The sequence below is a fragment of the Mustela nigripes genome, chromosome 14 (genome assembly GCF_022355385.1).
Source record: "Mustela nigripes isolate SB6536 chromosome 14, MUSNIG.SB6536, whole genome shotgun sequence".
Lineage (NCBI taxonomy): Eukaryota > Metazoa > Chordata > Mammalia > Carnivora > Mustelidae > Mustela > Mustela nigripes.
The window spans coordinates 47,391,552-47,417,683 of NC_081570.1; the positions used below are offsets into that span (position 1 = coordinate 47,391,552).

Genomic DNA, 26,132 nt, shown 5'->3' on the forward strand with positions numbered 1-26,132 from the left:
ATTGCTGGGAAGTGGTTATGGAAATCAAAATTCCTTCATTTAGCCAGTGGGGACGGTGAACCTCCCAGCTGTCACTTACCTGAGTGACACATTAAATTAGTGGCTAAGATGGGATTGAAACCCAGGTGTCTAGAGGGGGCTAGGGCCTTTTACTTTTCTCTCTGTGTAACACAAACATCAAATGTGTGGATCATTTGGGAATATTCACTAGGCCCTGAACCTTCCATTACTCTCTTTAAAATATATATTGTCTTCTTTCTCTGTTGCTTCCTCTGTCTTGTGAGAACCCAAGCATTTCTTAGACTAACGACCTGAATCCTGCAAAGAAAACACCAGTTGGCACAGACACTGAAATAAAGAGTGCCACATTAAATTCCTGAAGACACTGGCCAGGGAATCATGCCTATTTTAATTTCCTTTCTAGTCAAGCTAATTTAGACAATATCTGCTGATCTAGCTCATGGGAATCAACCGCATAAAGAAAATATTTTATTAAGGGCTTTGTAAGGGCTAAGAGGTGTATTCCTCAATTTTCAGAGATTTACCCACCGCTTTTTCCATTTTGTTATGTCCACTTACAGATCTAAAATTAATTTTCTTGATATTTTTCTTTAAAGAGATTTACTTTCTTAAAACCTAAGGATATTTTTGTAGGAGAAGATGTCTTACAATTTTAAGCGGATAACAAATATTACTTGCCAGAAACATTTAGACCACCGTAAAAATAAATGCATGGTCATTAAAATAGATAGATTTGTCCTTGTGCCACTGAAAGTATTCTCCTACTCTACAGAAGGTAGGTGTTCTCCACTGATATAGTAGAAAAGCATGGGCTTTGGAATCAGGAAGACGTGGGTTCAAATCTCAATGCATTTCCTTTCCAGTATAATGATTTTGGGTAATTTCCTTAAATTAGACAGTTTCTTGTCTATAAAATGAAATGACAGCAGCTATCTCATAGTATGCGTGTGCGTGCATGTGTGTGTGTGTGTGTGTGTTCATGTTAAAAAAGCATCAAATGTCATTCCTGACTCATAGTCGGAGTTCAAAAAAGTTTAGCTACCTTCTTTCCCTCATCCCCCCCGCCCAATGGCATTTATGGACCTTGTTGTTGGATAAAGGAATGATCTGTGGGCAGAATTAAGTGTTCCTTGAATAATTTGCTGATCAGTGGCTTACCATATATCTAGAAAATGTGCTAAATATTGTGGGTACGGTGAAAACTGGGTAAATGGACTTGAAGACTTGGATTCCAGTAGTATTTCATCACCTTTGGATAAGTCACTAAACGTCTCTGAGCCTCAGTTCCCTCGTCTGAAGGTGATAATTGCCATTTCCCCAGATTTCTTGGAACTTGGATAAGGAATGGCATAGTAGCAGGTGGAAAAGCCATTGATGCACTGCCACCGGCATTTCTGCTATAATGTGACATGGAAGTCCCTGCAAAGCTTGGTGTTCTGCAGAGTTGCACATTAAAAAGTAACAGAAATGAGATTGAGGCAGACCACTGAAAACCTGTGCAATATCGTAACCGTAATGCTAAAATAAAACTCTAAGCATCCTAATAGAAATAATAGAACTAGAAAGACCCGTTAAATACATACACACACACACTAGCAAATATAGGACTTGACCTTAAAACTGGTGACGCTTACTTGATGGAAGGCACAAGGGAGAAATGAGACTGCTGAGTTATGGGGTGGAGGGCAGGTGCTTGAAGACTGGTGGGGGGGGGCACACCAAGCAATAAGCTCTTTTAAGAAAGGCAGTGTAGGCAGACAGCCCAGTGGGAGGATGGGGGGTGAACGGGCACTATGCCCAGTCCCCCAGTTCTTTTTTTTTTTTTTTTAAAGATTTTATTTATTCACTTGACAGAGAGAGATCACAAGTAGGCAGAGAGGCAGGCGGAGAGAGAGAGGAGGAAGCAGGCTCCCCGCTGAGCAGAGAGCCCAATGCGGGACTCAATCCCAGGACCCTGAGATCATGACCTGAGCCGAAGGCTGCAGCTTAACCCACTGAGCCACCCAGGTGCCCCCAGTCCCCCAGTTCTGTATGACTCTGAGGTGATTGCATTTCCCTGAGTAGGACAGTTTCTGTTCCGCTGCTGTTCCTCAGTGGAACAAAATGCTAACATCCTGAGAAAAATCAGTGTGAAAGAACGAGGCTCTCATTCCTCTTGTGATCCATCTTAGCGTGTCTTCAAGTCACACGTGTCACAATATTGTGTAGTAGAGCAGGGCAGCCACATAGGCTGATATGGAGAGTGAGGGGTTCAGTTCTCAACCACGAGCTTGCCCTTGTCCCGGGCTTCATGAGCTGAGCAAGCAGAGACTCCCAGGGGCAGAAGACACTCAGTGCCTTCCCTCTGTTCCCCGTTTGGCTGGGCCACAACCCCTCCTCTCCTTGGTTCCAGGGTTCCTCTTCCTCACTAGTCTGTGTCTTCTAGGGAGAGAGGGCTCTGTCATAGTTACTGGTGTGCTCTGAGGGCCTCCACAGGGGCCTGGAGGAGAATGCTTGCATTACAGCTGAACCCCCTTTGCTAGCAGGGAAGGGCCCTGGGCTCTCCTGAGAGCATCGGAAGCAATGGACCACCTTGAGATGAGGATGCAGCACTCTGCCAGGACAGGGACACTGTCTCATTCAGCTCTATCTCCAGCATCTCTGTCGCTCCCAAGTGAGGCAGGGACTCCTCAGTGGGCCCCAGCCCTACTTTACCGACAGGAGAGCATGAAGGGGCTAGTGGCGTGTCTTCCTCCTCAGTCCTCCTTCTTCCCTCCCGTCCTCACCCTGCCCTCCCTTAATGTCATTCTTCTGACAGATACTGATTGAGGACCTATCCCATATCACACATTATACACGGTCCTGGGAATGAAGTGACGGGCAAGAAAAGACATGGAATCTGCCCTCATGGTGCTTCTATGTCACCTAGAGGTCAAGCCCTTAACCTCTGGAGCCAGATCGTCTGACTCTGATATCCGGTTCTGTCCTTGACGCACAATATGCATTGGGTCAAATTCCCGTCTCTGAATCTATCTCCTCATCTATAAAATAAGGATCACAAGGGAATCTGTTTCAGAGGGATGTTATGGACAGTAAATGATTTGATGACTACTGAACCCAGTAAGTGTCCTGTAAATGTCAACTGTAATCACTAGTATTATAGTGGCTATATAGAGTTAATAAATAAATTAATATGAAATCATAATAAGCGGCATGTGTTAGGAGTGAAAAAAAGCCAGGTGGGAATTGCCTGTGATCTGGAACTTTGTTTTCCTTGTGGTGTACCTAGCAGGATATTGGACGTTACCTGATGGGGAGTCGGGAGACAGTTGAGCTACTGACCTAGAAGATTTCCAAACACTTCTGGCTTTAAGGAAGTGGAAGATCTTCTTCTTTTTTTTTTTTTAAACATTTTAGTTATTTATCAGAGAGAGAGAGGGAGGGAGCAAGCACAGGCAGACAGAATGGCAGGCAGAGGCAGAGGGAGAAGCAGGCTCCCTGCTGAGCAAGGAGCCCGATGTGGGACTCCATCCCAGGACGCTGGGATCATGACCTGAGCCAAAGGCAGCTGCTTAACCAACTGAGCCACCCAGGCGTCCCCAAAAATGGAAGATCTTCTTAAAGGGGATGATCCAAAAGGGCCTTTCTACAGAGGGGCTAAAATATAAAGGATATAAATGTCAACCCTGGGAGAGGAGAGTGGTTTGGGAAGGGCATTCTGGGAAAAGGAAAAGGCAGGGAAGAGCCATCACCAGTGATCAGCAAACTGAGGACTTTTTCTATGGGTTCTGCACTAGGTCAATTCTGTTAAAAGATCATCTCTTCTCCATGGGTCAGTTAAAGAGTCTACTGTGGTGGGGGGGGAATCTCTGTTGTGGCTTTTAAGCACTGGACATGGGACATTGGAGAGTGGGGAGATGGGGCAGAGAGAGAGGGAGGGAAAGAGAACCTCAGTCAGATTCCCTGCTGAGTGGGGACCCCCCCGCCACTGAGTGGGGAACCCCCTCCTACCCAGCATGGGCGGGGCTTGATTCCAGGTCCCTGAGATCACGATCTGAGCCAAAAACCAAAGAGTCCGTTGCATAAATGACTAAGCCACCCAGGTGCCCCTGGTATTATCCATATCTTGAAGATTCTGGAACTCCGTGTCTTTTCAGGCTCTTCCTATGGCTCCGTCTACACTGCCATGTCTGTTGGATAGTTGCTGTATTTCCCAGACTACCCTTGAGCAAAATAAAGAAAGGAAATACAATGATCATGCACTTCCACATTCCAAATTCACGCCCAGGGCTCACCTCAGCAGCACATATACTTAAATTGGAACACACTACAGAGGAGATCACCTTGGCCCTTGAACAAGGATGACGTGCAAATTTGTGAAGCATTCCATATAATAAGCAAACAAACAAACAACTTCACTCCCAATCCCTAAGTTTCAAACAGTATGTGTTACTAGCCACATACAGCTTGGGTAACCTGGGTCATGTCATCTCATTTGCCTGTTCATTCACGAATCCTCGTTCGGCAAATACCGATTGGGCAAGAAGTATGTGCTAGCATGACAGGTTAGATGGGTCACTTGGGGCCTTGGCTTCTCCACCAATTGCATGAAGGCCTGGGCCAGATCACTGACTCTCCACTGCAGTGTTGACTCCCAACCTCCATTTTATTAAACAAATTAGAGTGGATTCAAGGTTATCCCTTTAATAGCTTCAGCTTACACCCTGGGATACTGAAAAGCTGTCTCTAGTGGGAGAGAAAACAGTGGAGTGACAACTAGCAGCTGGAAATGTTTATTATTATTAGCCCATAAATTGTTTTCTCTGCCTAGGCTGTTAAGGCTATGTGAGTCTTACCTGTCCAAGACACCATGGGAAGGGTTGAGAACTGCTGGACTTGGTGTTCTCTGAGGCCCTTCCTGGTTTTGACATTCTCTGAGTCCTATGATTATTTCTGTTTTTCCTTTGCTCTTTCATTTTTTAAAAAAAGATTTTATTTATTTATTCGACAGAAAGAGATAACAAGTAGGCAGAGAGACAGGCAGAAAGAGTGGGGGTGGGGGAAGCGGGCTCCCTGTTGAGTAGAGAGCCCGATGCGGGGCTCGATCCCAGGACCCTGGGGTCATGACCTGAGCTGAAGGCAGATGCTTTAACCCACTGAGCCACCCAGGCGCCCCAACTTTGCTCTTTCATTTAACAGCAATTCACATGCGTGTTTCCAAGAATCCATGTGGCTCTCAGGGATTATGCTTCAGTTTTGCTTGTAGTTTCCCTATAGATTCCTCCCTCTTGATTTACTCTGTTTACAGACCTTTTCAGAACCTTCATTTCAATGAATCCTGAGTGTGTGTGTGTCCCCACACTCAAAGTCTTTATCTCTGGTAGCAGTAGGCACTTAGTAACTGTTGGACAAATTAGCGAATTCTTTTTCTTTTTTAAAAGATTTTATTTATTTATTTGACAGAGAGAGATCACAAGTAGGCAGAGAGGCAGACAAAGAGAAGGGGGGAAGCAGGCTCCCTGCTGAGCAGGAGCCTGGTTGCAGGACTCAATCCCAGGACCCTGAGATCATGACCTGAGCCAAAGGCAGAGTCACCCAGGCATCCCAAATTAGCGAATTCTTAACGATCATCAAGAACCTTACCATATGCTTACTTATACATAACCACCTTTGGATTTTTTAACTTCTTTTTTAAGGGTATTAATTCTGAAGATGGAATGGCTAGATACAAAGATAGAAGCAGGTTTTGTGCTTTTATTACCAACTGCCAGATTGCCATGGTGCTTTTGTTCTACGTAAGTGGTGGTATTGCTGATAATGCTAGTGGTAATTATTTATAACATTATCTTAAATGTTCAAATCAAGGGGTACTTTCTCTCCCTTTTTATTCTAGGTATCAATATGCTTTGCATTCCAAACTCCAATAGTTTCCCTAAAGCCAGTCAGATCAGTGCTGCCTGCTCTGACTTTGGCCAGAGAAATATGGGGCTGCTCCAGCACTAGGTACGAGCAATGTTGGCAGTTGGCCACCCTTTGCCACTTCAGTACCAGCCCAGTTTGGAGATTTCCATGGTGATGTTGGTGATGGTAGAAGTAACTCTAAGAATCGTGTGAAAATATTATTAGCCGCATATTATAGATGAGGAGACGAAGACTCAGAGAGGGGACACAGCTTGCCTTCAGACACATGGTTAGGAACTAGCAAAGACAGGATTTACTTCTGGTTCCATCTGACTCCAAGCCTGTCTCTTTCCTCTAAACCGTACTACACCACTCCCCAAGTGGACGCTCAAGGTCAGGAGCCCCATGGGACCAGCAGGTCTGTCAAGTTCTGCAGGACCGAGCTGTTTATCGTTGCAGAGGACACTCATCACTGTGCTAATTACATTAATTGCTGCCCACTCTGGGGCTAGGTGGGTGGCTTAACACTACCTAGCAACATGGTAATGATGCCTGGGCCTGCCTTTCTGTGTGAAAACATCTGCCTGCCTCCCCCCATCCGCCTCATTTAAACTTCTTCCCATGGTGGCCAGAGATAGTAATTGTAGGTTCTATGGGTTGGAAGTTAGTGACTCTCCACCTTGTAGGGGAAAGGTCAAGACTCCGAACTTTGCCCTCTATCACCGTCAGCTGTGTGCTTGACACTTGATCTAAGGGATCTTTATAATTCTCGTGATGGCTCAGAAGTAGGTATTATATTATTGCTGCTTTGTTTATAGGGGAACCCACTCACCTCTTTGGGATCACATAGGCAGGAAGGGCTGGAAACCAGCTTAGAACTCAGGACCGTTGGAGGACAAAGTGAGTTTCCACTCATTTTCCCTAAACCACAGCACCCCTTGACAGGAGTCTTTTGCCTCCTGATGCTCCAAATTGAATTACCAGAGTAGTTGAGTCTGCATTTCCGGAGAAGAAGCAGGACACTGGGAATTGATGTTTTCAGGAGTCCTCTACTGCCGAGGGATGAATATTTGACATTTCAACCTTTCTGCTACCACCCCTTCCCTGAGCTTCTCAAGGAAATGGTAACAGAGCGTTCCAGTTGACTTTTTAAGAAGTAATCTGAAGACTACATCCATGTACTTCCTGGGAATGGACAAGATGGCTTTGGCAGCTCATCATAATTGGGCAAATGACTTAACTTCCCCAGAGACCCAGATAACAGAGGTTAATTTAGGAAGTAATTGACTTTGGAATGTTGTGTATGCATGCACTGTATGGGTGTGTCCATATCCGTATATGTACGTATACATGTCAATAAATGTGTGTGCGCATGCGCCCATGTGCACACTTATGTGCGTTCTTCAAGAAGTCTTGCAGTACTGGTCTGCTTAGATAACTTGGTGCTTTTCTTGCCTACTGCCTATTTGTAAATGAAGTTTAAAAATATATTTTACTAAAGTTCAAAACAATGGTGTTATGTAATAACACAGAGCTGTGGGTAAGATATGAGGAGGTAGACCAGTACTGAATCTTGGCTCTGCCACCTACCAGCTGTTGTGACTTGGGCAAGTCACTGAACCTCTCTGGGCATCCATTTTCTCATTCTTAAAAATAGAGACAGTAACAGTTCTGACCTCATGGGGCTGTTGTAAGTCAGGGACATTTTTAAGGTCACAGACTATGTTGATAATCTTCTCTGCACCCACTCAGATTCAGGTTTGGAAAGAATAGGCTTTGGACTTAGACAATCTCTCGACTCTGATTCCAGCACTCCCATATTGACTGTGTGACATTGGAGAAATTACTTAACTTCTCTGGGCTTCAGATTCCTCCCATGAATAGAGGCTCCAGCCTCAGACCATTACTGGAACTTTTTAAGCACATTCTACCTTTGGGTCTTTCATAGTTGCAGTTCCCTCCACCTCCAAGGATCCGCAGACCTCACTCTCCCCTCCTCAGGCCTCTGCCCACCTGTCACTTTATCAGGAAGGCACTCCTTAATGACCTTCATGACATGGCACCCCCAGTCTCTCCCAATCCCCCATTCGACTGTCCTTCTCACTTCTCAGTGAAATAGTATGTATTTATGTATTTACTTTTATTTTCTCTCTCCTCCTGCCCCCAGTAGAATGTTAAGCTTTATAGGAATAGATTTCGTTTTGATCCTCCCCTTTTTTCTTTCTTTTTTTTTTTAATTGAATGATAGCTGATATACAATGTTATATTAGTGTCAGGCACAGAACCTAGCAAATCCACAGGTACCCATATCATGACATGTTCACCAGGATACGTGTCGTTGCTGTCACCGTACAATGTTATTACCGTACGATCTCTTTCTGCTGTGTCCCCAGAGCCCAACATATAGTCGGCACTCCATAAATAGTTCCTGTGTGCCTGGAAGTGTGTGGCCTCTCTCCAAAATGCCCGGGAAGAGCCCGCTTCAATGCTCCAAGTGACTCCAGGCCTGGATGGCTCACTGACCAGCATGTATGTTACCCAGACCAAGGCAACGAGCAGCGAGGAGGAGCGTCAGGGACCCACTCCCTTCACGCTTGCGCCCCTGGGACCAGTGTTGTTGCGTGAGTGGCGGTGATGTGCCCCTGCTCATACTCGTCCTTCCTGCCGTGGTCTCAGGGCTGTCTGGAATTCCCATGGCAGCTTTACAGTATGATTAATTCCGCTCATACAGATGCATACCGATCATAGATAAGGATCACTCAAGGTTTACATCTGACACCACCACAACACATGGAAAGTTAGAAGCAGGATACCTAATTATTCCCAACCTGGGAAAGCAAAAACACAAAGTTGGCTAGCTGAACCCCTTTCCTCCACTGGCCTCTCCCTCCCCTTCCTTCTCCCTGTCCTGATTCTGTTCCTGTCACAAAGTGTGGTAGCTTAGTGAGGTGAGGGACAGCCCTGGGAGCCCAGGGCTCGAGACCCAACACCCGCAGTGGGAGCTCTGTGAGACCTCAAGTGGGTTGCCCCACCCCCCCGAGCCTCAGTTCCCTCTTCTTGAAGATGGACCTGGAGAACATACTCAAGAATACGTCTTGGGGGGCGCCTGGGTGGCTTAGTTGGTTGGGCAAGTACCTTCGGCTCAGGTCATGGTCCTGGAGTCCTGGGATTGAGTCCCGCATTGGGCTCCTGCTCGGCAGAGGGTCTGCTTCTCCCTCTGACCTCTCCCCTCTTATGCTCTCTTTCATTCTCTCTCTCAAATAAATAAGTAATTAAAAAAAAAAAAAAACAAAAGAATACGTCTTGAGCAGAAGACGACCGAATGTGACACGTAGAGCATAGAGTGGCTACCTCACAGGCAGCATGCTAGTGCCTCCCATGCTGACTGACTTACCTGACTGTGGGGTTGGGATAACCTTGCATTGGCTTCAGTCAACTTTTAGAATAGGCAACCCAGCTGCAAATCCAGACAAGGCCTTCGGGACTCAGTACCTCATAAGGCTTTCACAGAGGCCCGACCATTTGCCTGGCGAGGTTTCTGAAGAGCCTGGGGAAGGGGGGACTGGGACATCACAGCCATGAGAGACACAGTTGCTGCTAATACGGGTTTCCTAGGGCCGCTGGAACAAATGCCACAAGCTTGGTGGCTTCAAACAATAGAAATTTATGTTCACACAGGTCTAGAGGCCCAGAACCCTATGCTCCCATGGAAGGCTCCAAGGGAGTAGCCATTCTTTGCCACCCCCAGCTTATGGTAGCATTGCTCCGACCCCTGCCTCCCCCTTCACATGGCTGACTTAGGGCCCACTCTAACCCCAAAATGATCTCATCCTGAGATCCGTAGTGATGTCTGCAAAGACCCTATTTCCAAATAGGGTCACATTTCCAAGTACAGAGGGTTAGATATATCTTTTTGGAGGACATAATTCAACCTAACCCACTACAGCATCCCCACTCCCCACCTACCCTTGCCCCAGAATTTCGGATTCGGCAAAGGGACGGAGTGTACAGCTCAAAAAGCAGGGTTTCCAGTCAAGAGGGAGGCAAGCACTACTGGAAGGTGGGCAGGGAGTTCATTCATTCGTCCTTTGATCCGGAAACACTTGCTGGGCCTCTGCTGAGCTTGCTGCCGGGAATTAGGGAGTACAGGCCCTGCCTTCAAGGAGTTCACAGACGGGTAGCGGCAGACAGAGAAACAGGCGTTTCCAGCTCAGAACGGCAGGGCTGTGCAGGGGGCCCTGGTGCTGGGAGGCTGAGCAGGTCTGGGTCCCAACTGTGCAGGAGGGGCGGTCAGAGAAGACTCCTGGAGGCAGGACTGCCTCACCCGAGGCTGGAGGGATGAGGCCGTAGCAGCCCGCCTGCTGAAGGAGGGAAGAGCACTGGGAAGAGAGGAAGGAGAGCCTGGCCTCTGTGGGTTCTACACAAAGTGGGGGTGGTGGGCTGGAGAGGCAGGCAAGGGGTCCAATTGTATAGGGGGCTTTTACAAATAAAAAGTAGAAAAAGCCTTTGGTGAAGTGATGTCCCAATGGATTTTAAGATCGTATTTGTCATGTCGTGTCTTTTTAAAAGAACCAGTTCACATACACAGGGAAGTGCATGAATCCCGAGTGTAAGCTGGTGAAGCAGTGAGTAGCTTCACGTGCACCCCACCGAGGTTGCTTGGGTGTATGGATGGTCAGTGGGGGGGGGCTGGATAGAGGCGAGTCTGAGATGGACCCAGGACTCAGAATTCCTTTTTGGTCCTATGGAAAAATGACCCCGATTACAGCAAGAGCCTGGGATCTAGAGAAGGCAGACTCAGGTTTGAGCCCCATAGCTGGTATTTCCTTGCTGTGTGATCTCGGGCAAATGACTTTGCTTCTTTTATTCTCAGTCTTACCATCCACAGAATGGGCCAAGAGGATCTGCCTCCCCAAGACGTTGTGAAGGTTGAAATGAGACAAAGCTGGGGAAAGCATTATGCAAAACAGTTGCCAATAGGATTCTCAAGTTCTAACCGGTCTCAGGTCTGGACTGCTTCATTTCACTTTCTTCCTTTTCCACCTGACAGTTTTTCCAGTAAAAAAAGAGGAGAGGAGGGAGAGAATTTCCGTTTTTTGCAGTGCTTTTTTTTGTTTGTGTGTTTGGTTCCCATTCCCAGATAATCTGCTGAGGATCCGGATCCAGGTCCATACCCAGAGGGTCACTCTCATGCCCTTCCTTGTCCCTGCCCTCCCACTCCCTGCGGGTCGTCCCACCCAACCAGGCCCCGGTGAGGCAGAGGAAGGAGGGAGAGAGTTGGGGAAGAGGTTTGAGGCTGAAGATGAATTTGATTCTTTCGCAGCTTTCTCGGAGGACCCGCCATCCCCAGGCTGCACTGGGCAATGGGGAGTGTCGGTGGTGGGTGGAGAGAACCGTAGGCGGGAAACACGGCATTCCCACTCAGATGCTGGGCTGGCTCATTTACTGAGGCAAAACAAAAAGAGGTCCAGAGCAGAGCAAAGCCAGCTAGGGTCTAAGTCTTCCCACTCAGAGGCAAAAGCCCCAAAGGAGTTGAGTAACAGAGGAGGCCACTTTATTGGGTAAAACACTATAAAGAAGGTGAGCTCAGCAGGGGACTCCCGTCCCCTGTCAGATTCTTGGCGGTTCTGCAATAACTCTCTTGAAGTGTTCTAGAGCATTCTTTGACAGACATTGTCTCCTAGGATCCTCACAACAAGACCCATCACTAAGTATCGTAATACTTTTCAGACTGACCCTTCCACTGACTTGCCCCGGATCACACTGTCAAAAGGAAGGAAACAGCTCTGGGCCCACCCGGATCCAGCTGCGAAGTTCCTGCTCTCTCCACGCAGCCCTGCCGTCTGGCTGAAGGTCCGTGGACAGGAGCCACACGTATTATCAGGCTGCCTCACATTGCGTGCATTTTTCGTATGTGTACGCACATGTCAGCCAGCGCGTTGCTGTGCCTGCTGGGTGAGTCGTAATGATTGCATTTTGAGTAGCTAAGTGCGTTTTTGCTGACAAGGCCCCATGCAAGGAGAACAGGAAGGGAAGCATACAAGCCCTCTGTGTGGGAAGCCAGTCACATGGGTGAGGGCTGGTCCTTGAACAAATGACTGGGAAATGGCTCTGTTTAGTCCTGGTGGAACTTTACTTCACTGGGGGGCCCTTGGGTTTTTCCATGACTATTCTATTTCCAAAGCACAATTCATTCCCTATTCTTAAAAAAAAAAAAAAAAAAAAAAAGGAACTAATATTTGTTTAGCACCCACTCTGTGCCAATCATGGTGCTGGGTGCCTTACAACAATGACCTTGCTTAATGCCCGCAAACCCTGCGGAGGAGGCACCATGAGCATCTCTGCTCAGCCCCTGAGAGACAAATGTAGGAAGGTGGCACCATTTGTTCAAGACCTTTCTGCTGCTGTGGAGCAGAGCCGGGGCTCCTGCCCAGTGCTGGCCAAACGGCAGGCCATTCAAGTCATTGGTAAGATATTTTATTTTTCAATTCACGTTGTGAATTCCCTCTAGTTCCGGACCCAGGATGCCGTGAATGGACTCTGCCCCTGCTCTTTTAGAAAAAGAAATGCTTTATCTCTTCATTCCTGAGTAACTGCAGTGTTTTGTCCCAGAGATAAAAATCTTCGCTTCAGGTCCCTTGAGTGTGATGTTAGGAGGGTAGTGCATGGCTGTTCTCACTTATTTGGCTTTTTTTTTCTCTTGGTGTTTTTCCCAAGGCATCTGGCCTCCTTTGGAGACTTTTCTCTGCTGTAACGATAGTTCTTTGCTGCTGGGGTGCCACCAGCCATGACAGTGAAGGTTGGACCAGGGGTGTGGATGAGCCTATCACCAAGAAGGCCTGCTGTGCTCAGAGTCCAGAAGGACTTCTGAGATTGGACATGGACTCTAATAGTCTCCCAAAGACTCCGAGTCCCCACTTACAGTGTCACCGAAGCAAGGAGATGTCCTCAGCGCCATTTGAGACCATCTGGCCTCTGAGACAAGCATTTGGGCCACTAGCCCTTTGAAGAGGTGGCAGTTTTGCATACCTGAATGGTCTTAGTTTTTGCACTGGGCAGGCAGATTGACCAAACCTTCCGGAAGTGGAGGGAATAATAAAGATGAAGGTCTTTGTAACTTTAGGGCCTGTTCTTTCCAAATCTCTTTTAAGGCTCATGAAAGCAGAGAGCAACGGGCAGAGAGACTGGGGGAGAATGAGCTCTTGGCATGGCTGTCGTGGAGGAAGCCCCAGACTATGGCTGTGTGACCTTGGGTATTCTATACTTCTCCTCTGAGCCCCAGTGTTTTCTTGTAGTGTTTGGCAGTGGTACTGCACTTTCTTCCTTTCTCCTGTCCCCAGATGGTGGCTGTGACGATTAAATGGGACTATGTTTATGACATTTGAGCAGGGTCCCAACACAGAGAAGGGACTGGGCAAAAGTCAGGAAGCTTGGGTTGTACTTTAGATTCTTCCCAGAACTCTGAATCTCCTTTCTCTGGGTCTCCCCTTCTGTAAAATGAGGGGATTCAAGTAGGTAATTTTTTCCTTTAGGGTCTCTTTTGACTCAACATGCTCTAATCCTATCTCTAAGTGGAGCACTAGAAGAAAATTTTAAGAGATGAATGGATTTTTTGGTATTTAGCTACTTAGCTGTTCAACAAATACTTACTAAGGGCTTACCATGTGTCAGGTGATGGAGGTAGCACTTGCCTCATGGACCTTCTAGTCTAGAACAGATTTTCAGGGCAGCCCCTCCTCTCAGAGAGTTGAAAAAGTGTCAGGGCTCCACGGGGAGCGCTGTTCACTAAAAGAGACACATTGAGCAAATAAATTAATGCAGACACTTTAAGGAAGCTCTTGGAGTGACCCTAGAGTTGGGGAACAGTTCCTAGGAGTCAGGAAAGTTTGTGGGAGCTCTGGCCAAGGGTGTGTATAATTGCAAAAGAGTTTGTTAATTGAGACATCTGAGAATGTGAGGATCTGCCCCTACCTGCCTGGTTCTCAAGGGGGTCATTTACTGGAACAAGGAACAATGACCGCTTCCCATGCCTTGTCTTTTCCCTAGAGGTAGAGCCAGGGAAGATGCTGGAACCCAAAGGGAGAAGAGAAGGGTGACCAGAGAAAAATGCCAGCCTTAATATGACACTTGGGCTAAGCCCAGAGGACCATGAATAGTTACAGAATCTCATCTGTATCCCATCAAGAGAGAAAAGGGCCCAGTTGGAGCACAAGGGCCACTTGAGAGTTGGTCTCAGGGTCATGGTCAGGAGGCTGCCTGGGGAGGTGGAAAGAACTTGGACTTTAGAGTTGGAGACTGACTTGGATTTGAAGGCATGGAACCTTGGGCAAAGGACTGAACCTCTCTGAAACAGCTTTTTAATCTGTTAAATACTTCACAGTGTTGACTTCTGGAAGATGTTATGAGGTATAATATGTCTTAGGCACCTGGGACTACCTATCGATTTGATGATTAGTGTTTATAATTATCACATCACATGTTAACAGGACCTGGGTCCTGTTTCTGTGCAATATTGAAAACCAGTGGTAGAAGCAACTTTGATGAGAAATCTTAGAAGCAGTTTGCATTATCTTCTTCTTCTTTTTTTTTTTTTTAAGACTTATCTATTTATTTGGGGAGAGCTCACCAAAGGACACACAGGAGCGGTGGAGGGAGTAGGTGGAGGTGGGGGAGATGGAAAGGGAAAGAGAATCTCCATCAAACTCTGTGCTGAGCCTAGAGCCCAACACAGGACTTGATCTCAAGACCCTGTGGTCATGACCTGAGCTGAAACTAAGAGATGCTTAATTGACTGAGCCACACTGGTGCCCCTGTATTATCATTAATATAAGTGAAATGGTGACTGAACACTGAGTGAATTGGCAGGGATTTATCTCTAGCTTAACTCACCCCTTAACCAGCTATCTGACCTTAGATAGGCATTTTTGCCCTCTTTGAGACTTGGCTTTCTCCTCTGTTAAATGGGAATAATTTTCATGCTCAACCTTTTCTCATCCATCCATGCAACATTTACTGAGTGTATTTAATGAGCCACACCATGTTTGGTGCTGAGGACGCCAGAACAAAGCATCGTCCCTGTCCCTAAGTAGCTCACCATCTAGTGGGACAGGCCATTAAGGAAGCACTTACAATACAGTAGAGACAGGCCTAGCCTTGTCTGGATGGACAAGAAGGCTTCTTGGAGGAGGTGCCATCTAAAGCTGAGAGCTGAAGGATGAATCTTTTTTAATCAAGGAAAAAATAGGAAAGGAAAGCGAGGAGCTAGGAAGAACATTCTAGGAAGCGGGAATTGCATGTGCGGAGGTTAGAAGATAAATGGGCACAGCAGATGCGATCACGTGGCTGGCTGAGCATGCCTTTCTGCAGCGTGGACTTTGTGTAAAGGCAGTGGGTGACCCCTAAGATATCTGAAGTGGGGGAGTTGGAGTAACATCACTGTATTTGCATTTTTAGAAGGAACATTCAGGGTTATAGGTACATATGTCAAGTTATATTATAGAGAGCAGTGGGGGCAAGTTGATTCTTACCTCCTCCTCTTCCTGATCCCCTTCCTCCTCCTCTCCCTCCCCACAGGAAGTGAAATAACCCGCAGGAGCATGCCCGGTATGGTGTCTGGCACATAGTAGGTGTCCAGTTAGCATTTATCATTCCCCTTTTTAAAGTAGTCCTTGAAAGAGAAATCCCCTGGCATGGAGTGCCTTTTGGGGTAAAAGTGCTGTGGGCAGGGCTCTTTGTATTTCTGGCTGCTGTTCCGAGATAGCTGACGGGATTTAGGTCAAAGGAAGTTCCCCAGACAGTTCCGTTTCAGCCAGTCATCTGGAGTTTCAGGGCGGGCAGGTGGAGGTCAAAATATCTCCCCGAATTCCATGAGGAGCCCATTCGTCCCCCAGGGTCCTGGTCTTGAAAACTTACCAGGCATGGGCAATCCTGCTGATTTGTTCAAGCTAGCTTCCTCATCTGTAAAATGGGTTTGAACTTACCTGTGCTGTAGGGTGTCGTCGGGCGATCAGAAGAAACATGTGAACCACAACGAAATAATACAATAGATTCTACTCACTGATGCCTACCTTAGGCCAGGCCTTATTCTTATGAAGCCGGTATTATCACTAACCCTGTTTTACAGATGAAGAAATTGAAATTCAGAGAAATTATGCAAATCACCCAGCACAAAGTAAGTGGCTACAGCCAGAGCTCTAGAGTTTTAACCCCTACACCATGACAACCATGATGTGCTGTCCCTTGAAAACTACCAGCTGCTCCCTGAGCTCTTAGCATGATTCAGGTAATCCAGAAATGCATGCAGAAAGGTGGAAGAAGGAAGGAAAAGGGTAGTGTCTGCAATCTGAGAAAGTCTCTTCTAATGCCTCCCACCTCTCCCTCCCAGCCAGTTTAGGGTTTTCTCCCAGAAGCACTCTGAGAAATGGTTCCCTGCCCCAGATGAAAGTGACCTGTTCCTTGCCTGATGCCTCACTAGTCTGGGACAGGGTGAAGGTAGGAACCGGGTCTGGGTCATGGTGGTATCCCCAGGGCCTAGTACAGTGCCTAGTACTAGAAAAATATCTGTGAGTCAGTTCCTTCTGTCACTTGACTGGCTTTTCTGCTCAAGCCTTCCTCTTGGCCAAGAGGTCTAAAGCAAAGGAACTGAGGCTTCAGGGGAAGTTCTTGGAGATATTGGGCATTTGCTGATGGAGGGCCACGAAGAGGAGAGTGAACCAGCCTTAGGCCAAGCCCCAAACCAGCCTCCCACACTCCCCCTTGGCTGGATGGACCTAGAGGGCTAAGGCTGCCTTGGACATCCTACCCACTTTCTCCATTGGATTTGACTCTGGAGGGCCATGCACAAGGCCAAGATGTCACACCAGGAACCCCAAGGGCTTGCTCAGTGGACCTGGGTGTGCAAGCCTCAGTACCTGCTGGGTGGCTTGAGCTGCACCCCGCCCCTCCGCCACCCCCCCCCCCCAGTCCCCCGGCCCCCTGTGGTTGGTCGACAAATCGCATGAGAACCAGAACAATCCTCAGGCACATTGAGCAACCAGCTTCCATTCCTCGCCCCCGGCAGGAGAGCTGGGCCAGGGAAAGTGAAGAAAGCTGTTCTGAGCCTCCGCAGGGTGGGCGTGGGCGGGGCCCTGTCGGGAAAGGGGCGGCTGGACCAGTTTCAATTGCTCCCGGACCGGATGCAGCGTGGTAACTCGGGCAGTAACTCGGGCGGGGACCGGAGAAATGCGCGCCCTGGGCGCACCTGTGTGTCTTCCAGCCAGGACATTAGCTCTGGCAATGAAACGACTAGGGGCTCTGGGTCAGCGGTCACCGGGAGTGCAACTTCCGGCTGCTAAATCAGGCGATCGGGTGGGGCAGCGGCGAATCAGCTGACAGGTACAACTGGAGGAGGCTTTGGACACCCAGTTTGCCTGGGAAAGAAAACCAGGGAAGGGGCGGCTCCCCGAAACAGCCGGGTGATCGTGCGGCTCTCCTGACGTCGCAGCCCCGCATTTTGTGCTTTACCCTGGGGCCTCCCCCGCAGCACGTTTGGGTGGGAAGAGCCTGGGACAGAGTTGTGCTTGAATCCCAGCTGTTCCCCCTACAGGCTTTTTGTGTTCTTAGGCAAGTGACCCCTTTTCTGAGCCAGTTTCCCCAGATGAAAAATAGGAGGACCTTCCTCAAAGCGTGGTGTGAGAGGTCGACAAAATAACACATGAACAGTGCCTAGCACGTCGTTGGTGCTCATAAAGCGGGGTGTGTGTGGGGGGGGGGGGTGGTGGGGGCCTTCCTCCCCTCCTTGGCTTAGGGTCTAGATCCTACTGCCTGTTCAACCCGAAGTCGTGCCACACAGGAGACCCGAGGACAGTGCGGTCTGGGAGGCAGGAGGCCTGGCTGGCAGTAACTCGCGAATCATTCGAGCCTCAGTAGGCCAAACTATCAAATGGGACGGGGCCTGTGGGCTGATTCCGAAGGCCGCCTGTGGGTCGTGTTTCTGTGATGGCTTTCAACGCATTCTTTCATTCGCCTGTTGATTTATTCAGATTCCTATCAGGAGAAGGCCTCCCCCGGCGCTGGTGCCAGCCCGCCAGCGTTTCGTCCATACATGGCCAGCCTCCACCGGCTGCTTTCCGTGTAAATAAAGCCACGGCCTTCCGCCTGCAGGTCGCCGCGGGTCCCGCGGGCAGAGTGGGCGGGCGGAGGAGGCGGCACCGGTGCCACCCGCAGCCCTGGAAGCCTGGGAGCCTGGGAGCCTGGGAGCCGGCGCGCCCAGCACTGGGGCTGGGCGGGTGGCTCGCGGGGCAGCCAGGAGGAGCCCACGAGGGCAGAAGTCCAGGCTTAGACCCTCAGAACCCGGACCCCTTAGCATCCCCATCCCTTGACCACCAGGCAAGCCCTTGACAAATAACCAAACCTGCCAGGAGTATTCTCCCCATTTTAAAGACGCGAGAATGAGGCTCAGGAGGTTTAATTGGCTTGATGAGGGTCCACAGGCAAAAAAAAAAAAAAAAAAATGGCAGAACAAGAAATTCTAACCGAACATATCTGGTTGCAAAACGCAGTCTTTCCCCACCCCACCTGTCATCAGTGAGCTCATAAAAGGTCTTAACGGTAAAGAAAAACAATAAAAAATAACCACAACGAATCAGATTAACAGCGGGAGTTGAAAGGGCCTTCCAGAGCTTCCTTGAAGATTTCAAACAGGGGGCCGGGAACCACAGGATAAACCAAAGATTATTTTTCCTGGGTGGCAATTTTACTCCTTTTCAAATTAAAAAGTATAGATTCGTAGTAAAACAAGTAATGGTGGAAAAGAATCTAAAACCCTAATATATCATTTTCGGTGAAAAGAGGGGACTTCAAAGAAATTCAGGCTGTTTCCAAACCCTTCACCTTTCGATCTTTGGGGCAGAAGCACTGTTGACACCATTTACACAGATGGGCAAACTGAGGCTGGAACCTAGCCACAAGGGGAGCAGAAACGGGGGAGGGGGAGGGGTGGGGGCGGGAGAACAGCGATTTCCGGACTCCCTGCCCTGGGGTGCTTTCTGCTGGAGGGGAGCCCTGTTTGCAAATAGGTTTCATCAGGACAATTACTGCTGCGTTTTGTCACTCAGCCAGCCAAGTGGGGGCTATTCTGTGTAATCCGCAGGCTACCGGAGAGCTGCTGGGGCTAAAAGCGAAAGGGACACACTGGCGACCCGCTGGGAGGGTGGGTGGACAGCCCAGCCCCGCCGACGGAGGCGGGGCCACCGCCGGGTCCAGCAGTGGGAACGCATGGGATGCTTCCTTCCTTGGAGGGGAGAGGGGACATGCGCAGGACCCCAGCGCCAGGACAGTGCCCTGCGAAAGGCTCATTAGAACTATCCCCTGCTCAGGAGCCGCCGCCCGGACCCCTAGTCCCAGCAGGGGCGAGGAAGACATGCCAGCGCTTGCCCCAGGCACCTGGGACCAGAGGCCCTCTCCTTCTGTTGGGACGGACAGTGTGTCAGGCAAACCACCCGGCCTTGAGAAAATGACTTGAGCTCTCACTCTCAGTTTCTGCGTCCGTAAAATGGGGGTAAGCAACCCTTATGTCATGTAATTGCTATGAGAAGTAAATGCCTTCCTATCTGTGAAGGCCTAGAATATTAAAAACAAAACAAAACAAAACAAAAAAACAATTAAATGGTATGTTTTCCCCTTAATGTTAGGCGGGCCTGGGTAGGAATTTAAGTTGGGCCAATTAGGAACTAGCTGACCTGGCAGGTGTACTTTCTTCAGTTACCCCACCTGGAAAAGGGAACTTTATTATACTTTACATCACAGGGTGGGGGTGAGGACAGATGAGCTCCCCAGTATCTGGCAAGTCCACAAGTGTTTATGTGTGCAACTTTTATTGTTTGCCAGCAATGTCTTAAGCACTTTGCACTTATTAGCTTATTTAATGCTACAATTACAGTATGAGGGAGGTATCACTGTTCTCCTATTTCACAAGTAGGAAACCAAGGCACAGAGAGGTTGAGTTACTTACTGAAGGTCACACAGCTACTGAGTAGGGTATGCATCCACAAAATCTGGCTCCACCCTCCATGTTCCTGACTCCTACTGGATGTACCACACATTATGCTAGACCATGGAGGTACATTCAGGAAGAACAACAAGCAGTCACTTCCTTAACAAAGGTCAGGGAGTCCTTTCTGAGATTACTAGCCTTCGTTAGGTATGCTTAAGCCCCAAACACATTTCATTATATTTTATGTATGTACACATGTATACATATGTACACATGTATACATACATGTGTATGTATGTATCATGTGTTCCTGGTACACAGGAAGTACTCAACATTGTTTGTTTCCTTCTTCCTGTCTGTTTGGGGTTCTAGCTACAACTACTTCCATGAAATGTAGACGTTAGGTATTTTAGGTGATAGTCCTTGGTGTCCGTAGGTGCTTCCCACACCTGAGTTCCTCCTTATCTGCATTTAGTGATCTTCCAATTAAATAGACTGAAACAGCCACCCTTAAGGTTCAGACCTTTTAACAATAATTGCTTCTGCCTCTGAGAATTACTGTCTGCACTGTGGGGTTCCCAGAACTGAGGGTGAATTTACTGTATTTATCACTTAATCATTTCCCAGCTAGCTTATGACTACAACACCTTTGGTCAGAGCTGCAGAATTCTCCCTCTCCTCCCCTCCCTCTGTGGGGTCCCTGTGCTAGCTCTTGCTGTAAATGGCTCAAGCCATTAAATAGAGAATGTAGATCTTCCTACGAGGAGGCGAGTATAAGCTGTCGTTACATTAATCGCTTAAATGTTATGATCACTTCAAGCTTGGCTTTTGCATTTGAAGCCTTGAGTTAAAATGTGGAAAGTGGGGAGAGGGGGACATGATGGTTAGAAATAAGAGCGTGCAGTGGGTAGGTTTCCAGAGTAATAAAAAACAGCTTTAAATTTTAGAAAGGTTTTAAGCCTGCTTTGATTCCAGGCAGCGTACCCTAAGTTCCCATCATTCATCCTGGAAGCATTCTAAAGGGTCAAAACCACCTTTAGACAAATTCAGGGAACTCGATTGATGACATAGTATTCAATCTTGATCTCCTTGTAAATGAGATGGCCTTCGGGGAGCATTCAGAGTGTAGTAGGCACTCAAGGGGCCTCTGTTTAAATTGAAGACTGGGCTGCAGTTAAAGACTTTACCCTCAGCTGATGTGGGCACCTACTATGTGCCAGTTGCTTGGAATTCAGTGGTTTCAAATAAACCTCCCAATAAGCCTGTGGGGAAAAATATGCTGTGGAAGAAGTTGACACTTGCCTATCTCACCAGAGAATAAGGGGGAAGAGTCTGAGTTGGAATTTGGGTCTGACTCCAAGTTCAGTGTCTGAGTCATGGCACCACTCTGCTTTTTCCTGTGTGCCTAGTTGTCGGTCATCTTCGGACTGGAGGCTAGAGGCAGAGGGGTCTTTAAGATCAGCCCCGCTAGGGTTTCTCTGCCTCTTTTATAACCCAGGTCACCCTCAATAAACAACATGCTCACATCCTTTTAATGATAATTTCAGATTAAAAATAATTTAAGTATAATGATTCAAAACAAATCAAAGCAAAAGGACAAAGTTTTCAGCATTTTGTTTTTAGGCAAAATTAGCTTCCTTGGAGCTTCTGGTTCTAGCTCCTCACCTCTGTCTCCAGTGCAGAGTTGCTGATCTGACCCCCACCCCCAGCTCATTTACTTCTGGGAACTTGAGCCCAGAGAGGAGTGACTCCCTCATGACACAGCCAGCACTTGAACTCAGGTCTGTCTGACTCCAAGTGCTGTGTCTTTTGTCTAAACACCCTGCTTACCACCTCTCAGTTGGGTCTGTCATGGTCCACACTTCTAGTCAACTTTGTCCTCTATAGTTCCCAAATGTGTCATCCCTCCTGGATTTTGCTCAGACTGTTCCTCTGCCTGAAAGCCCTCACTCCCCATCCTCTCCCGTTTGGTGGGTGAGCTCCCATCATTAGGATTCAGCTGAAATGCAGCTCCCTCAGGGAAGTCTTTTGGACCCCTCCTATAACCAGACAAATGTAATTGACTCCTTTTCCCTGCCTGCCTATGTAGAAGTATCTCCTGGTATTATTAACACTTAAGTGTTGTTCGCAAGCCTCTCTCTCTCTCTGGCTCTGTCATTCTCTCTTACCATTTTTGGCCTCCTTGGGCATCCACCACCACTACTATCAAAATTATGGTGGTTGGGGTTGAACCACATCTTTATATTCTTTCAGCGGAGTGCCTGGCATACAGCAAGCATTTAGTAAATGTATATGAACTAAATATATACACATATACACACAGGTCACTGTCAGGTTATTTTACTGTAATAGTCTTAAGACTTCACCCATGGTATAAGCTCTTATGGACAACTGTCCCCTGTTGAAGCAATAGGGAGCCACTGCAGGTTCTTGAGGTAGAGAATAGAGACTTCCTCATGGGATTGAAGGTGTAGATGTCCCAGATTCCAGACCTTTCCTTTTGTAATCTAACCCTGACAAGGTTTTATTTTATAAACAAGAGGCTAGGGAGAAAAAAGTTTGTTTGTTTTTCATTAATTCTTTCTTTATTCCAAAAATGTTGGTTCCTGTCCCCCAAGTGCTAGTTGGACATCATGGATATAGCAGTGAGCAAGGTAGACAAAAGATCTCCTCTCAGGACATGTACATTGTCCTGGGGGAGAAAGACAATAAATAAGTAATTAATAAATATATCAGTTCAACTGGTAATAAATATTATGAAGAAGGACCAAGACCATAACAGTTGGGTGGAGTGGGGGATGGGCAGATGAGTTTTAGGTGGTGAGGTCAAGAAAGGCTCTTTGAAGAAGCAACATTTCGTAGAAGCCAGAATGTCATGAGGGAGAGAGCCAGGTAGAGATTTGTGGGAAGTTCATTCCAGGCAGAGCTGGCAGCAAGAGAAGATGCCCTGAGGCAGAAACAACTGGGTACATTGAGGAACCATGGCTGAAGTGACAGCAGGGACAATGTCTGGGGGTAGGTCTTGGGTTGTTCTCAGTGACAGCTGCTGGGGTCAGGTGATAATTTGGTAGGTGAGATAGGATGAGCCATGGTAGCTTGTTTTGAGTTCAGCTCTGCTGTGGGTGAGTGAACGAGTGAATGAATGGAACGTGGTTGATCAGCCAGGAAACTAGACTGCACACCTTGGTCATATTTTGATTGATAGCTTTTGGTTGGCAACAAATGGAGGTCTATGGAGCGAAATATAAGAACAATTTGATTTTTAAAATGAGTTTCAGTGATCAAAAAACAACGAAGAATGATTTTCAGTGTCAAATAGATGACATTTTAGTGTTTATTCTTTATAAAGGAATCTGTCTAATCCATCCTACAGTTGTTTTAACTGAAATCTAAGTTACTTTCACTGGAAGTTTGAGGATGACACTGAGATGCCACCTGCAGGGGGAGGGAGGTTCAGCTTACTCTCCTGGGGGGTGGGGGGTCTCTGGAGTGTGGGATACATCCCAGAGTCATCCCCACCCAAGGCCAGGGAGCTGTGGCACCTGGTGGTTTCCCCAGGAGTAGCTGCTGGCACTGGTCAGTGGAGGCGCACAGAGGTGGGGGCACCCCCCCCCCACCCTGGGAAACAATTCAAAAGAATCCCAAGGGAATGTGGTTGGAACAGTGACATTATCTGATACAATAAGGCAGAATAAAAGAGGGTGATCTGGAAGCTCTTTTGTCTCAGGGCTGCCTCACACGTGCAACATTCCGACTATAGGGATTATGGGATCCAGGACAGTTAAGGGAGAACCAGGGGCCCAAGCTGCCCAGGCAGTCTGCGGTCTTGGGCATTGCTTTTACTCAGTCTGGAGGGGCAGATAAATACACACTTTACTCCAAAAGAGCAGGGAAACAACATCAAGGCAGATTCCATCTTCATTTTCAACCCTGCGGAGCACCAGGTGACCTTCAGCATGTTAATTAATTAACCTCTCTGAGCCTTGATTTTTCTCTTTTAGTACACTTACTCAGCTTAGACACTTACCACCACATTGCCTTGTCTTTGGGGGTCCCTGACTGCCTACGATGTCTCTGAAAGCACAAACATGCTAACTTTTGTTTTTCAGGAACCAAATGAATTCTGGCCCAAGATAGTGCATACCTGATATTCTTGCTTTGTAAATTATTCAGCCTTTACTTTCCTTGTTTTATTTCTTATAATTATAGTATCTTGGTCAAGAAACCTTGAAATGTGTTTGTAGAGGAGCAATTTTATACCTTTCTTTAGAACCCAAGGAGAACTTTTTAAAAGGGCAGTTCTGAGAGAATTGCTTTTTAAAAAATTTTTAATTTTTTATTTTTTTTTAAGAGACAGAGCACAAGTCAGTGCATGGGGGAGTGGGGGGGGGGGGAATAGGGGGAGGAGGAAGGAGAGGGAGTGGGGAGGGGAGGGAGGAGCAGAGGTAAAAAAAGAGAGAGAATCTTTTAAGTATGCTCCAGGCCCAGCGTGGAGCCCTGTGTCACAACCCTGAGATCATGACCTGAGCCAAAACCAAGAGTCAGATGCTCAACCAACGGAGCCACTCAGGCTCCCCAAGAATTGCCTTTTACTGTCAAAACTAGGAGGTAGCACCAGTGGGGGATCTAAGAGCTTCTAGAGGGAGGGGTAACCTGGATATCCAATATGCTAGTGGGGCTTCTTAGAGACAGGCTCACTCCCAAGCGACGGGAACCCTGCTTAAGTTTGGTGCACAAGGAGTAAATAAACGGTCTGTTCCACGTGGGCTGATAGGAAAGGTAGGCTTCTCTAAGGACCTGTGCTCTGGCTCCCGTTGCAGCTCTTGGGTATGTCCCTCAGCCTCTCTGAATTTTTTTTTTTTAAAGATTTTATTTATTTATTTGACAGTAGATGGAGAGGCAGGCAGAGAGAGAGAGAGAGAGGGAAGCAGGCTCCTTGCTGAGTAGAGAGCCCGATGCGGGACTCAATCCCAGGACCCTGAGATCATGACCTGAGCCGAAGGCAGTGGCTTAAACCACTGAGCCACCCAGGTGCCCCAGCCTCTCTGAATTCTACTTCTTCTTCTGTTAACTGCAGAGCTTCAGACTTGCCTGACCTACCTCCTTGGGGTGTTTCAAGTATCACATGATACAAGGTGCAAAAGCACCTGTTTGTGAATAAATGCACGGAACAAATGTGATAAAGTCCCTCTGCACTCTTTTGGCAACGAACTAATATGAGCTCCAGAAAATTCTGGGTGGCTCAGTCGGTTAGGCATCTGCCTTCCGCTCAGGTCATGATCTGAGGGTCCTGGGATATAGTCCCACTTTGGTCTCCCCGCCTGGTGGGGAGTTTACTTCTCCCTCTGCCCCTCCACTCACGCTCACTCTCATTCTGTCTCTTGCTCTCAAAAACAAATAAATAAAATCTTAAAAAAAAGAAAGAAAATCATACAGCTTTATTAAAGTCTCCATTTTTTTCAAATGTGAAATGGAGGTAATACCCAATTGCCAAATCCATGGGGATTCAATGAGACTCTGCGTGGGAAAGCATCTTATAAATGGTAGAGTCCCCAGAGAAAGCTAACGAACTGTTATTTCCTCTTCCTTAATCCTTTCTGTCGTTACTACATTGCCTCCTCCCTGAGAAGACCTTGATTGTGGCTCTTCCTCACTCCTTCCCCATCAGGGTGCTGCTGTGCCCAGAGCACAGGCTTCTCAGTCAGAGAGCCTTCTGCTTCAGTCTGGGCCCTGCTGGCTACTAGCTGGTGTGTGACCCTGAATTAGTCACTTAACTCCTCTGAGAATCCTCAAAGAACTCAGGACAATGAGACCCACCTCACAGGTATTTGTGCTAAGACTCCAGCGGGAGAACAAGGGTGTGCTTCCAGGAGAGCGTCTGGTAGAAGTCCAATCGGTGGCTAATTACTTCTCTGGCCAACCCTCTTCCTCCTCTTGGATCTTGAGATTTAAATCAACAAAGAGGTGGCCGCAGTGAGGGGTTGGTCTGGCTTATTCCTAAAGCTATTTGTCACATGCTAAGCTGAATCATGAGTTGCACAAGTTCCTTTCTCCGTTAAGCTATGAAGTCCCCAAGAAGAGGTTGTGTGGCTGGGAGTTCTAGCCCCTGGTGTGGGGTGCGTATGCTCTTCTAGGCACTGGCGAGAGAGCAGGGATGTCGGGCCGCACAGATCTGGTCCGGATTTCTCTCTCCTACTTCCCTGTGGTAGAACCCTCGACAAATCACTTAACCGCTTTGAGCCTCAGTTTCTTCATCTAC

General features: G+C 47.7%; 1 long non-coding RNA gene and 1 other non-coding gene across 4 annotated transcripts in view; both read left to right on the forward strand.

Annotated features, from left to right (window-relative positions):
- LOC132001810 (uncharacterized) overlaps positions 1-19,421 on the forward strand; it is a 31,348-nt gene extending 11,927 nt beyond the window's left edge. The window contains exons 1-3 of one of the 3 annotated variants that reach the window (XR_009399685.1): positions 10,795-10,907; positions 11,632-11,856; positions 12,619-12,880. This is a non-coding gene — a long non-coding RNA (uncharacterized LOC132001810). Of the gene's footprint in view, positions 1-10,794; positions 10,908-11,631; positions 11,857-12,618; positions 12,881-19,256 lie in introns of those variants that run through there. The other 2 variants (XR_009399686.1, XR_009399684.1) reach the window with 2 other exon arrangements.
- Positions 4,288-4,396, forward strand: LOC132002341 (U6 spliceosomal RNA). The gene has a single exon (XR_009399833.1). It is a non-coding gene; the product is annotated as a U6 spliceosomal RNA (small nuclear RNA).
- Positions 19,422-26,132: the final 6,711 nt, after the last annotated feature.